The sequence below is a fragment of the Cupressus sempervirens genome, chromosome 2, assembly GCF_028749045.1.
Source record: "Cupressus sempervirens isolate cs-2001-9-10 chromosome 2, ASM2874904v1, whole genome shotgun sequence".
Lineage (NCBI taxonomy): Eukaryota > Viridiplantae > Streptophyta > Pinopsida > Cupressales > Cupressaceae > Cupressus > Cupressus sempervirens.
In genome coordinates this window covers 467,040,282-467,053,450 of record NC_143119.1, presented here as the reverse complement: position 1 = coordinate 467,053,450, position 13,169 = coordinate 467,040,282, and positions in this window count along the sequence as shown.

Here is a 13,169-nt window from a genome sequence, read left to right as displayed (position 1 = left end):
GTTGCCTTGAAATGCTTGCATAATTTCCTTGGAAAGAATGCATGTCAAACCTTCAAATTCACAAGGGCTACTAATGCTTGTTTATAGGGCTACCCAAAGCATAAAAACCAAACTTTCTTGTTTTGTTTTATTCCATGTGTGACACTCTACTAATTGTTTTATTTTGTAGGTACATTAAACTTATGATTAGGATTCTTTGGTGATGGAAAGTATGCTCTTCACCCTTGTGGTGAATCAAAAATCTTGACTTGCTTTTGAATTTTGAAAGTAAGGGGATAATTGAGACTTCTTGGCATGTTTGGGAGAAATGATCAAGATAGGAAAGTATGTTCTTCACCCTTGTGATGAATCAAAAATCTTGACTCTCGAAAGTGGATCCAATATGCTTTTTGTTAAAATCCTTTAGAGGGTCTACTCTTGGGAAACCAAGAGGAATGACCCAAGTGGGGACAAGTCAACTCAACTATTCCAACCCACTATAAACTCAAGGCTATCAAGGACACAAAACCTTGGTAGGCATATTGTTTGTCTTTGCTTAGTATGATTACTTGTGGGATTAGGACCATGAAGAAAATACTGAGTAAGAATTCTTAAGGTGCTCTTATGGCCACGAGGTCTATTACCCACCACAAGGTGGGGTGTCCATTAATTGGGTGCAAGAGGAACATTATGAATGGAAGCCCTTTCTAAACACCCTAAGTTAGAAGCTACCCTTTTTTTTTTCTCAACTTCTTGGTGCAAGGATTGATCCTAGCTGACTACCTGGCTCACCCCTAGATTATACACTCACCATCTATGTTCCCTTGGTTGTTCTTATGTCACTTCAATGATAAAGACAATATCCCTTGTGGGAAACCAATTTGTGTGAGATGAAGGGGCACTTAGCGTGGGCCAAGTTGTTGAGTAATGAACTATGACTTTAAGGTAGATTACTTGGAAAGTATTTTTGAATATGTTGACCTATGTAAATGTGCTCACAAATCAAACATCTTAGTAAAATTGATAGGAAGGTTATTCTAATATCATAAATGCTTATTGGAAAGATTGTTTTGACCCTTATTTAATTGTTTGAGACATGCTAAAATACCCTTACTATTTGCAAAACTTGATGTTCTTTGACATGAACTGAAGTCTTAAACTATCTGATCTAAGAACTACTTGATTTACCAACTAAAATGCAAAATTTTGATTCAAAATTATCTCTTTTCACATTTCACTAGAAAACTATTGCACAGTCTCTAGAGAAATATCGTGTGACACTATTTGTCCAAAAAAGTATCTCTTGGTTACTTCCAAGTTATCACCTAGTTATACTATGTTTTATCACCTTGCTTAAGAAGAACTATCACCCAAGAGAAAAGTATCACCTAATTACTATAAACTGTGTCATATGATACAAATTGTTGTCCTATTATTGCCTAGTTTCTAGAAGAATATTGCCTGGGTCATTTTTGTCAAAATAGAGTCTAAAATGCATTTTAACTTATCTAGGGTCTTGTAACTTCATCCCTTCTTGGGTCTTGTCTCAAATCTATATGTTAGGTTATGTCCTAAGTTGAAAAGATGAATTTATTCCATCAGATGTAAATCTCAAAATGTCATTGATAATCACTTGTCAAAATATGATTACTATTCTATGCTAGCTATTTTGTACTAAGCTTCTTGCTCACTCTCATAGCTTGAGTCACTAGTGTTATAAATTTTTGAACACTCTTGACAATCCATCTATTTTTCTTTTGACAAATGATTATTATTGATTATACAAGATTTTAATCTGAAACACTTCTCTCATCCTATTAAGAAAAAACATGTCCTTACATGCCAGCCACAACTAGGTTCCAAGTTGGTATAGTAGTCATCCCTCTTTCATTTTTTCACAATTAGAGACTCCGCCTAGGTACTCTCATAGAAAACCATGTGTGGAAGATCTTGATTCTAATCAAATGCAAATAGCCAACATCTGGCACAATCTGCTTTACATTTTTGACAACCCATTTGGAACACCCTTTGATACGCCCATCGGTGAAAACATTTTGACCAACATGCATCCTAAAGAAATCAAATTCCACTCAAAAGAGAAAGAACATGAAAATGAAATATTTATGGAAGCCATCCATGCTAGAGAAATAATAGATCAACAAGCTGAGCCTAACACTCATACACACAATGAGGAAATTAAAAGAGGTTGTTATCACAATCCATTTGAACACATTACCCTTGGTGGAAATGATGGAAACCACACACCTCCAAGGACTCCTATAGTCAATGCAAAAGCATGCTCATAACTACCCTAAAAATCACATCATGAAAGTGATGATGAGGTCACTAGTGAAGATTTCATAAGGTTTCAACAAGACAAGCTAGCTCAAAAACTTATGCTCAAAGCTTTGGAGAAAAATAGGGACCAATACTTCCAATATATGACAAAAAAGGGATGGAAAATCCCTCAAGATTTTTATGTACAAAAATAATCAAAAATTGAGAGCCCACTGGTATTGAAATCTTGAGAGAAGAAATGCAAGAATTGAGGAAACAACTTGCACAATTACAAACTTCCAAAGAGCCACCTAAAACTTCATTTGTTGAGCCAATATATGCTCTCCCATTTTATAGAAGTATATACATGCTTCCATTTCCTAAGGATATAGAGGTTCCTAAGTATGAAAAATATGATGAAAATGGTGACCCTCAAGATCATGTGAGGCATTTTTATGCTATTAGCAGGGATTTCATGCATGAAGACATGTATCTTATGCCATTTTTTTCTAGAAGCCTAAGATGGCAAGCTATGGATTGGTTCACAAAGTTGACTCCCCCTCTCAAAAAAATTGATTAATTTGTATAATACTTTATCCAATATGATGCAAGAGTATCCTGGGTTGCCTTGTTATCCTACTCATTTTGTTCAGCTAGTAGTTCCTTCATGTGCCTAGTAGTCCTTCATGTGCCTAGCAATTCCTTCATGTGCCTAGCAATTCTTCATGTGCCTAGCAATTCCTTCATGTGCCTAGCAATCCTATTTTCTTCATGTGCCTAGCAACTCCTTCATGTGCCTAGTAATCTTGTTTTCTTCATGTGCCTAGTAACCCTATTTTCTTCATGTGCCTAGTAACCCTATTTTCTTCATGTGCCTAGTAAACCTATTTTCTTCATGTGCTTAGTAACCCTATTTTCTTCATGTGTCAAGTTACTGTAGCAATTCCTTCATGTGCCAAGTTACTTAGTGTATACCGAGTGTTCTTCATGTGTATTCTAGAATGATCTGTAAGCCATTTTAGTAAGTATAAATAGAATGTTCAGGCTTAGAATTAGACAAGTTTTGGAGAAGCTTTTAAAAAAAACATTACAAACCAGAACTGAAAGTGCGAATTTGCAGTTGGATCTTTGAATGTGAATGTATTTGTAATTGGTCGTAACCTAAAAGGCCTTACAGCTGGGCATGTATGAAGATATCTTGATGAATCAATAAAACTAATTCACTCTTCTTCCTCCTTTGGTTACTATCCACTTGTGTTTGCTTCCGTTGTGTTAACTCTTGTAGGGTGGTTTGGATAGCTGGGTGAGCCTTTGGCTCTAGTTATTCACCCTTTTGCCTGTGTCAGTTGGTATCAGACCTTGAGGTTTATCCTTGTGGAGATTGAATCATGTGGAACCCTAATTTGGATTTGGTTGTAGGGTGGCAGATCTGCGGATTTGACCTATAACTTGTAGAGGGTTACGATCTTGCAGGAACCTAATTTGTAAAGATGGTTCATGGTAGAGTAAATAATGTTGATAATGCTATTTTGGATCAATTGTGACAAATTGTAGCTAGATTAGATGCTATAGAGATAGCCCAAAGGAGAGGAGCACATCTTGATGATGAAACAATAGCACCAAACCATAATCCAAAACTTGAAGAAGATCAAGATGAAGAAAGATTGTTGAGAGTATTGGCTAGAGTGAATTCAAAACCTGCTATAGAAGTTGTTCCTTATGATGGAAAATTGGACACCAATGTTGTGTTGGATTGGATCTCTGATATGGAGAATTTCTTTGAGTATGAAAACACTCCTGATAATAGAAAGGTGAAGATTGCAATCACTAGGCTGAAAGGTCATGCATCATTATGATGGGACCACTTGCAAACTGATAGACAAAGGAGAGGAAAGGAGAAGATCAGAACTTGGCCAAAGATGGTGAACAAGGTAAAGAACAAATTCCTTCCTACTGATTACCAAGTTAGCTTGTTGAGAAAGATGCAAAATTTGAAGAAAAAAGACATGATTGTAAAAGAATGTACTGAGGAATTCTATAGATTAGACATCAGATCTGGACATGTGGATGATGATGTTGAGAAAATTACAAGGTACATTAATGGATTGAGATCTGGAATACAAGATGAAATAAGTTTTGTGAAGCTGGAAAGTGTAGAAGAAGCATATCAATATGCCTTGAAAGCTGAGGAGATCTTGACAAAGAAGTGTGAACAAAGATAGAGAGGTAGAGGTGGTAGATTCTAGAGAGGTAGAGGTAGATCTTATGGAGAAAGTGGCATATCTGATAGTTCTATGCAGGATAAAGGCAAATCTGAATGGAAGAATGATGACAAAGGAAAGAGTGAATGGAAAAGTGGTAATTCTTACCAAGGAGGCACTAATTCTTACCAAGGAAGAGGTAATTCTTATTCTAGAGGTGGATTTCATGGTAATTGTTTTAGATGTGGCAAAGAAGGGCATAGATCCTTTGAATGTAGATCTTCTGAAGGTGGGTAGAATAATAGAAATGCTATGATTCAAGAAGACATTAAGAGTTCACCAAGTAGACCTAAGGCTAGAGAAAATTTAATGGTGAAAATAACCTTATGTAATAAGGGAGGTGATGAGGATCCTATTTTAAGGAGAAATCTTTTCAAGACAAGATGTAAGATGGCTGGAAAATGTTGTAAAGTGATCACTGACAGTGGAAGTTCTAAAAATTTGGCATTAGAAGAGTTAATTACAAAATTGTAGTTGCAAAGGCTAAAACGTCCCAAACCTTATCATGTTTCATGGATCAAAGATGAGCATAAGATATTGGTAAGTGAGCAATGCCTTGTGAAGTTCAAAATTGGACATTACTTTGATGAAGTTTTGTGTGATATTATGCCCATGGATTGTTCTCATATTTTTTTGGGTAGACCTTGGCAATATGATAGATATGGTGTACATAATGGAAGATTGAATCAATATACTCTTTGGGTAAATGGGAAGAAACAAACATTGTTGCCTTTGATCAAAAGTCTAGATAAGGTTAATTGTACTGCTGTAAAAATTTGCATGATTAATGGGAAACAATTTGAAAAGAAAATGAAAAATAATCAAGTCTAATTTGCTATAATTCCAAGAAAACTGAGTTTTGTCAATGGAGATCGAGTGCAAGAAAATAGTGTTAACCGAGTGCTAGTCAGTGGTGACTGAATGATAGATGCTAGTATTGACCAAGTGCTAGAAGAAATTGTAGAGTTGTTGAATGAGTTTAAAGAAATTATTGCTGATCATATTCCTAATGGTTTACCTCTAGTAAGAAGTATAAGTCATTGTATGGATCTAATCCCTGGAGTTAGTTTTCCAAACAAAGCACCATATAGATTGACACCTGTAGAGAATGAAGAACATAACAGACAAGTGCATGAGTTGTTGTAGAAAAATTTGATCAAAGAAAGCTTGAGTCCATGTATTGTACCTATTGTATTAGCACCTAAAAAGAATGGAGAATGGAGAATGTGTACTAATTCTAGAGCCATTAACAAGATAAACAGTGAAATATAGGTTTCCTATGCCAAGGATGGATGACATAATGGATTGTTTGAGTGGAGAAAAGTATTTAACCAAGATTGATTTAAAGAGTGGCTATCATCAGATCAAAATCAAAGAAGGTGATAAATGGAAGACTACTTTGAAGACAAAATATGGTTTGTATGAATGGTTGGTTATGCCTTTTGGTTTGACTAATGCACCTAGTACTTTCATGAGGTTGATGAATGAAGTTTTGAAAACATTTTTGGGTAAGTTTTTGATTGTTTATTTGGATAATATTCTGATATTTAGTAAGACTAAGGAAGAACATCTTGAGCATATTAGACAAGTATTATAGAGGTTGAAAGAGGAAAAGTTGTTGATCAATCTGAAAAAGTGTTCTTTTATGCAAGAGGAGATTGTGTATCTAGGATTTTTGATTTCAGTTGATGGTTTGAAGATGGATCCTGAGAAGGTTAAAGCAATTTTGGAATGGCCTACACCTAATAATGTGAGTGAGGTAAGATCATTTCATGGTTTGGCTAGTTTTTATAGAAAGTTTATAAAGAATTTCAGTGATGTTTGTAATGCTATGACTGAAACAATGAGGGGAGATAAAAAGGAATTCAAGTGGACACATGGAGCTGATAAGAGTTTTGAGACTTTGAAACAAAAGGTTGTTCAATTACCTGTATTGGGTTAACTTGATTTCAACAAAGTATTTCAAGTTGAATGTGATGGAAGTGGTAATGCAATAGGAGTTGTATTAAGTCAAGAAGACTTTTACATTTGTGATCAAGCACAAGAGTGCAGTTACTAACAAAGTTGTTGATGCATTGAGTAGAAGACGTTCTTTGTTGATTGAAATGAAGGTTGAAGTTCTTGGTTTTGATGAGATGAAAGAATTGTATGATGTTGATCCTAATTTTTCTGAGGCATGGAGAGAGTGCAGAGCACCAAATCTGATAGATCACATAAATAAGTATGATGAGTATTTCATTCAAGAAGGTATGTTGTTCATAAGCATTCAGTTGTGTATTCCTAGAAGTTCTATGAGGTTGAAATTGATTATGGAAAAGCATAGTGGTGGATTAGCTGGACATTTTCGAATTGATAAGACATTGAGTTTGCTGAAAGAGAAATATTATTGCTCACAAATGTATAAGTATGTTCAGAAATTTGTAAAGAGTTGTGAAGTTTGTCAAGTTGCAAAGGGAGTGAGTCAAAATACTGGTTTGTATACAACTATTGAGAAACCTTGGACTGATATCAGTATGGATTTTGTTCTTAGATTGACTAAAATAGTGAAAGGGTATGATTCCATATTTGTTGTAGTGGACAGATTTTCTAAGATGGCTCATTTTATACCATGTAAGAAGACATCAGATGCTTAGCATGTTCCTAAACTTTTCTTTAAAGATATTGTGAGATTGCATGGATTACCAAGAAGCATTATTTTAGATAGAGATAGTAAGTTTGTTGGTTATTTTTGGAAGATTTTGTGGAAGAAGATGGGTATTGAATTAAAGTTTAGTTCTACATTCCATCCACAAACAGATGGATAGAAAGAGGTTGTGAATAGAAGCTTGGGAAATTTGCTAAGATTTTTAGTTGGGAATAAGCCAAATAATTGGGAGATGGTATTGGCACAAGCTGAATTTGCATAAAATAATTCTATGAATAGGAGTATAGGGAAGACACCTTTTGAGATTGTTACTAGAATGCATCCTAGAGGTATATCAGATTTGAGATATGTTGCTAGTGAAGAAAAGAAAAGCGTTGTAGGAGAAGAATTTGCTGATTTTATGGAGTCCTTGCATAAGGAAGTGAAGTTGAGGTTGGAACAAAGCAATCAGAAGTATAAGGACAATGTTGATCAGTCTAGAAGACACCATGATTTTCAAGTTGGTGATGAGGTGTTGGTTCATCTAAAGAAAGGAAGATTCCTAGTTGGAACATATAGCAAGCTAAAGATGAAGAAATTTGGACCTTGTAAGATCTTGAAGAAGTTTGATAGTGGTAATGCTTATGAAGTTGAGTTACCTAATGACATGGATATATCTCCTATATTTAATATTGCTAATTTGTATAAGTATCAGGAGTCAGAGGATGAAGTTGTTATACTAGATGATTATCCTAAGAAATAGATTGAGGAAGTTGAATATATATTGGATCAGAGAGTTGGCAAGAGTACAAGAGGAAAAGATTACTATGAATATTTGCTGAAGTGGAAGAACAAACCTATTGAAGATGCTTTATGGATTTCTCAATTTGAGTTGGATTTAGCTCAGGTTGGGACATCTCAATGATTTAGGAGAATCATTTCTTTCAACCCTGGTTGTCTGATGTAGGAGCATCTTGGGTTTCCTTGTTATCTTGCTCATTTTGTTCATCTAGTAGTTCCTTCATGTGCCTAGCAGTCCTTAATGTGCCTAGCAATTCCTTCATGTGCCTAGCAGTCCTTTATGTGCCTAGCAGTTCTTCATGTGCCTAGCAATTCCTTCATGTGCCTAGTAATCATGTTTTCTTCATGTGCCTAGCAAGCATGTTTTCTTCATGTGCCTAGCAATCATGTTTTTTTCATGTGCCTAGTAACCTTGTTTTCTTCATGTGCCTAGTAACCCTATTTTCTTCATGTGCCTACTAACCCTATTTTCTTCATGTGCTTAGTAACCCTATTTTCTTCATGTGCTAAGTTATTGTAGCATTCCTTCATGTGTCAAGTTACCTTGTGTATGCTGAGTGATTCTTCATGTGCCAAGTTACTTAGTATATGTCCAGTTTTTCTTCATGTGCCAAGTTACTCAATGTATGCCAAGTGTTTCTTCATGTGCCAAGTTACCCAGTGTATGCCAAGTGTTTCTTCATATGCCAAGTTACTTAGTGCATGTCGAGTGTTTCTTTATATGTCGAGTTACCCAGTGTAAGCTGAGTGTTAGTATTTGGATGTGATTTTGTGAGACAACTTGCAAGATTTATTTCATTCATGACATTTATGTTAAGATATTTTCTTGGGATGAGTCCAAACCATTGTTGGGTCAGCCTTCCTCTTATATAATGATTCTAGAATGATTTATAAGCCATTTTGGCAAGTATAAATAGAATGTTCAGGATTAGAATTAGGCAAGTTTTGGAGAATCTTTTAAAAAGAAGATTAGAGAGCAGAACTGAAAGTGTGAATTTGTAGTTGGATCTTTGAATGTGAATGTATTTGTAATTGGTCATAACCTAGAAGGCCTTACAACTAGGTATGTATGAAGATATCTTGATGAATCAATAAAATTAATTTAATCTTCTTCCTCCTTTGGTTGTTGTCCACTTGTATTTGCTTCTGTTTTGTTAACTCTTGCAGGGTGGTTTGGATAGCTGGGTGAGCCTTTGGCTCTAGTTATTCACCCTTTTTCCTGTGTCAAAATAATACTCTTATAACATTCAACATCCCATAACTATGTTGGACTTGTGTTAGATCAAACAAAAATAGGGAGAACTTTTTGCAACATAGCTTTAGAGATGGAGATCCCTATACTATAGGTACACCTAAAAAGTTCTTGAGGCTGAGAAATTGACATCTTTGTCAACACACTTGTACCAAAATTATACTTTGACTTAAGAAAATAGTTGCTCACATCCTTCAATGCAATGGTTGAGATTTTATATCATATTGAGGATGTTGCTATCAAGAGGAGTGACATTGTTGTGAACAAAGATAAAAATGGCAACGAAAATGGTAAGGACAAAAAAAAACCTTGGAACAAAAAAATATGTTGTCAATGATGGAGTAGTGGATGCTCCTAAGACCAACAAACTTGTGTTTAATCTTTCCAATTCCATCTATGTTACAAAAAAACAAGAAGGTTTGAAACCAAAAACATCTGACAAGAAAACCAAGATTACTAAAAAACAACATGTTCATACACTGATGGTTGAACTTACGAAGTGGTCATAAAGACCTTAATTGCAAACAAATGGGTGATGCTGCTAGACTATTACTACCCCTATCACCCACTCGTTAGACCTCCTTAGTGGAAAGAGGATCATATTTTAAGTTATCATAGAAGAAAAGGTCATAACACTGAACACTATTTTAAACTCAAAAAAATTATTCAAAATCTCATAGAGGTTGGTAAAGTTGTCATAGATGGTCTTGTTATAAATTCAAGATCTCATAGACTCTAGTAAAGTTTTCACAGATGGTCTTGTTAAAAATTTTGACAATAAATATTTCAAGCAACCATTGCCCAAATATGAGATAGGTGAAACTTCCAAGGCTCCTAAGAAAAATCATGATTCCAAGATCAATTATGCCTATGCTAACACAAATAAAATTATAAATATGATTGAACCTATTAAGTATCTTTGCATAATGAATTCTATATCTGACAATCAACCCAATTACAATTTTTAGGATGAAAAACACAAGGTGGTCCTCAAAATACAAAATTCTCCCCAACACCATAAGGACATTAGACCTAAGGTGTTACTTCAAGTGGTTGAATCTTCCTCTTCACAAAGTGAAACACTTAACATTGTCACTAGGGGGTAGTCTAAAGTCATTCTAAAAGTTGCTAATGATCCTAAGAATGTTTTATCATCCAAACAAACAACTACCTTAGAAATCTCCAATTATGACCTTGTCAGCTAGCTACAATGTACCCTAGCACAAATATCAATTTTTGAGTTGTTAGAATTATACCTTTTCGACAAGGACATCCTTGAAAAATACTTATGTTCTACTAACTTTGCCATAGATATCAATGCAAAACAATTCCAAGCTATGGTGAACCATATCTCTTCACCTCACTACCTCACCTTTTCTAAAGAAGATGATTGAGCTCTCATTCATCCCCACAACCTTGCCCTCCATGTCAAAGTTCAATTTTTTTGTACTTACATTTGTCAAGTCTTGATAGACAATAGTGCAAGGTTGAACATCATCTCATTCAATGTGATCCAACAGTTAAGCATGTCTGAATTCACCATTGACCTTAGGTGCAAGATCACTATCCAAGCCTATGATGAGGTCAAAAGACCTTCTCAAGGTCTAATTGTGCTTCTAATCAAAGTTGGTTCAATTGAGAAAGATATCATTTTCTAAGTCCTAGACATACCACTTGCATACAATTTCTTATTGGGAAAACCATGGTTTCATACATGCAAGAAGTACCTTCTACATATCATCAATGTATCAAGTTCCCTTTCAATGGTATTGAGATAGTTATCCCCAGAGACAACTCAATTTCTATCAATATGCTATCTAGTATAGAAATATTAGCTCCACATAATCACTCTTCTCATGAGATAACACCGTCCTTTATAAAGTATGAAAAGAAATTGAAAATGATGAGCCTAGGCATGGGAGAATACATTCTACACTCTATTGTTGCTTTACCTATTTTTCCTCAGTCTTATGGGAAACCTTCTACCAAAAATAAGCACTTGGATTTTGTAACGACTCTTTGGCACCTTTGTTCAATCCTCAATTCCCCTTGAAGTAGAAAAAGAAGAACAAGCAACCAAAGATTGGATATGTAGGGAAGAGGAAGATGGGGAGGAAGTCATAGTCACTACTCCCATCTCTCCTAAATGCTATAGAAAAGGATTTAAACTTCTCGCAAACATGGTCTATCAAGGCCACAAGTCCTTAATTGGTAACAAAAAAATATCTAGTAGAACCTTTAACTCGTACTAAGGGTCATGACACTTGAGATACTATTGGCCTAGGTTTTGGGCTAGAAGATGAAATACCAACATTTAATAGAAGAGCTCCCATGTCCAATGAATTTGAGGATGATGATCCTCCCTTTATTGATGTCACTTTTCAAGATGAGGATTTCATGCCTCTCATCTCTCTTCTTTAGAGAGAAGAATTAATTACTACCCACAATGATGTTGAATCTTCTACTTCTAGGCAACAAAAATAAGATGAATTTTACCATGAAGACTTAAACAAAGGATGGATTAGACAAAATATTGCTCCCTTAATTGCTAGGGATCAAAATATAGACTCTCATGAGTATGAATGGGAAAGCCTATTAGATGCATCTTGTGAATAAGGGGTGGATGTCATCCACACCTATGAAACCCAACTGAATGTAGTCAAAGAGTCTAGTGTAGGGTTAGATGATTTTGGTTCAAAAACTACTCTAGTGTACCATGTTGGTCCCTATAGGGCTATTCATGATTTTGATTCCTTTGTAACATTCACTGTAGGCTCAACTTTGCATGTCATTAGAGGTGACTCCTTTTGTATCAACAACCTTGAAGCTTCCATATTCCTTTCCTTTCTTCACCTTGATGTCATACATTGGTCAGTTCAATATCAAATACCTGAAATATCATCTTTTCATAATGACTATGAGATTTCTTGCTATCTAAACACCATTGAACTAGTGACTTCTTCCTCTAGTGAACCCATGGTTAACATGATGGAATCATATATCAGGTACCTTAGTCATAAAATTAAAAGAAAAAACAAGTAGTCAGATGGAAAAAACCACTTTGTGGTGGTATTGAAACCTAAATAAAGTAAAAATAAAGACATATCCAATGGTGAAGACCTCCTTGAGCCACCTATGAATGAGGTACTTGGTAGTCTACCAATCTATTTTTAGGACTAGTCTTTGGTTCTCATTTAACCTATACAGCATATCAACTTGCGGATAGAGGAATCTCTTAGAATTCCCCATGTGGCTCAGTCATTGTTAGCTAAAGAAAAGGAGAGTTTCTCCAAGTTCTTTAAAGACAAGAAGATCAATTTTTCATGGACATACTCAAATATGCTAGGACTTGACATGTATATAATTATGTATCATTTATCTATCTCTCATAGTGTAAAACTTGGTAAACAAAAACTAAGCAAGATGCATCCACATGTAGCCCTCTTGGTCAAAGTAGAGTTGGAAAAAATCCTAAGTACAAAATTTATCAGATCTATTAATTATGCAGAGTGGATTTCAAACATTCTACCTATGTCCAAACATGACAAATCCATTCGAGTTTGTACTAATCTTAGAGACCTAAACAAAGCATACCCTAAGGATGACTTTCCACTACCCAACATGGACATGATAGTGGATATAAAGATGGGTTATGAAATGTACTCCCTCATGGATACTTTTTTTGAGTATAACCAAATTAAGATTTCTCTAGCTAATCAAGAAAAGATAGCCTTTACATGTGCATGGGGCACCTTCTACTAGAATGTTGTGCCCTTTAGGATCAAAAATGTTGGCACTACCTACCAATGAGAAATGACTAACATCTTCCATGATATGATGCATAAAAATATGGAATATTTTGTTGATGACACCCTAGAAAAATCTAAAAGAAGAGACACGTATCTCGATGACTTTAGTTTGATCTTGTACTGTATGGAACAATTTCAAGTTAGGCTAAATCCAAAAAAGTGTGCCT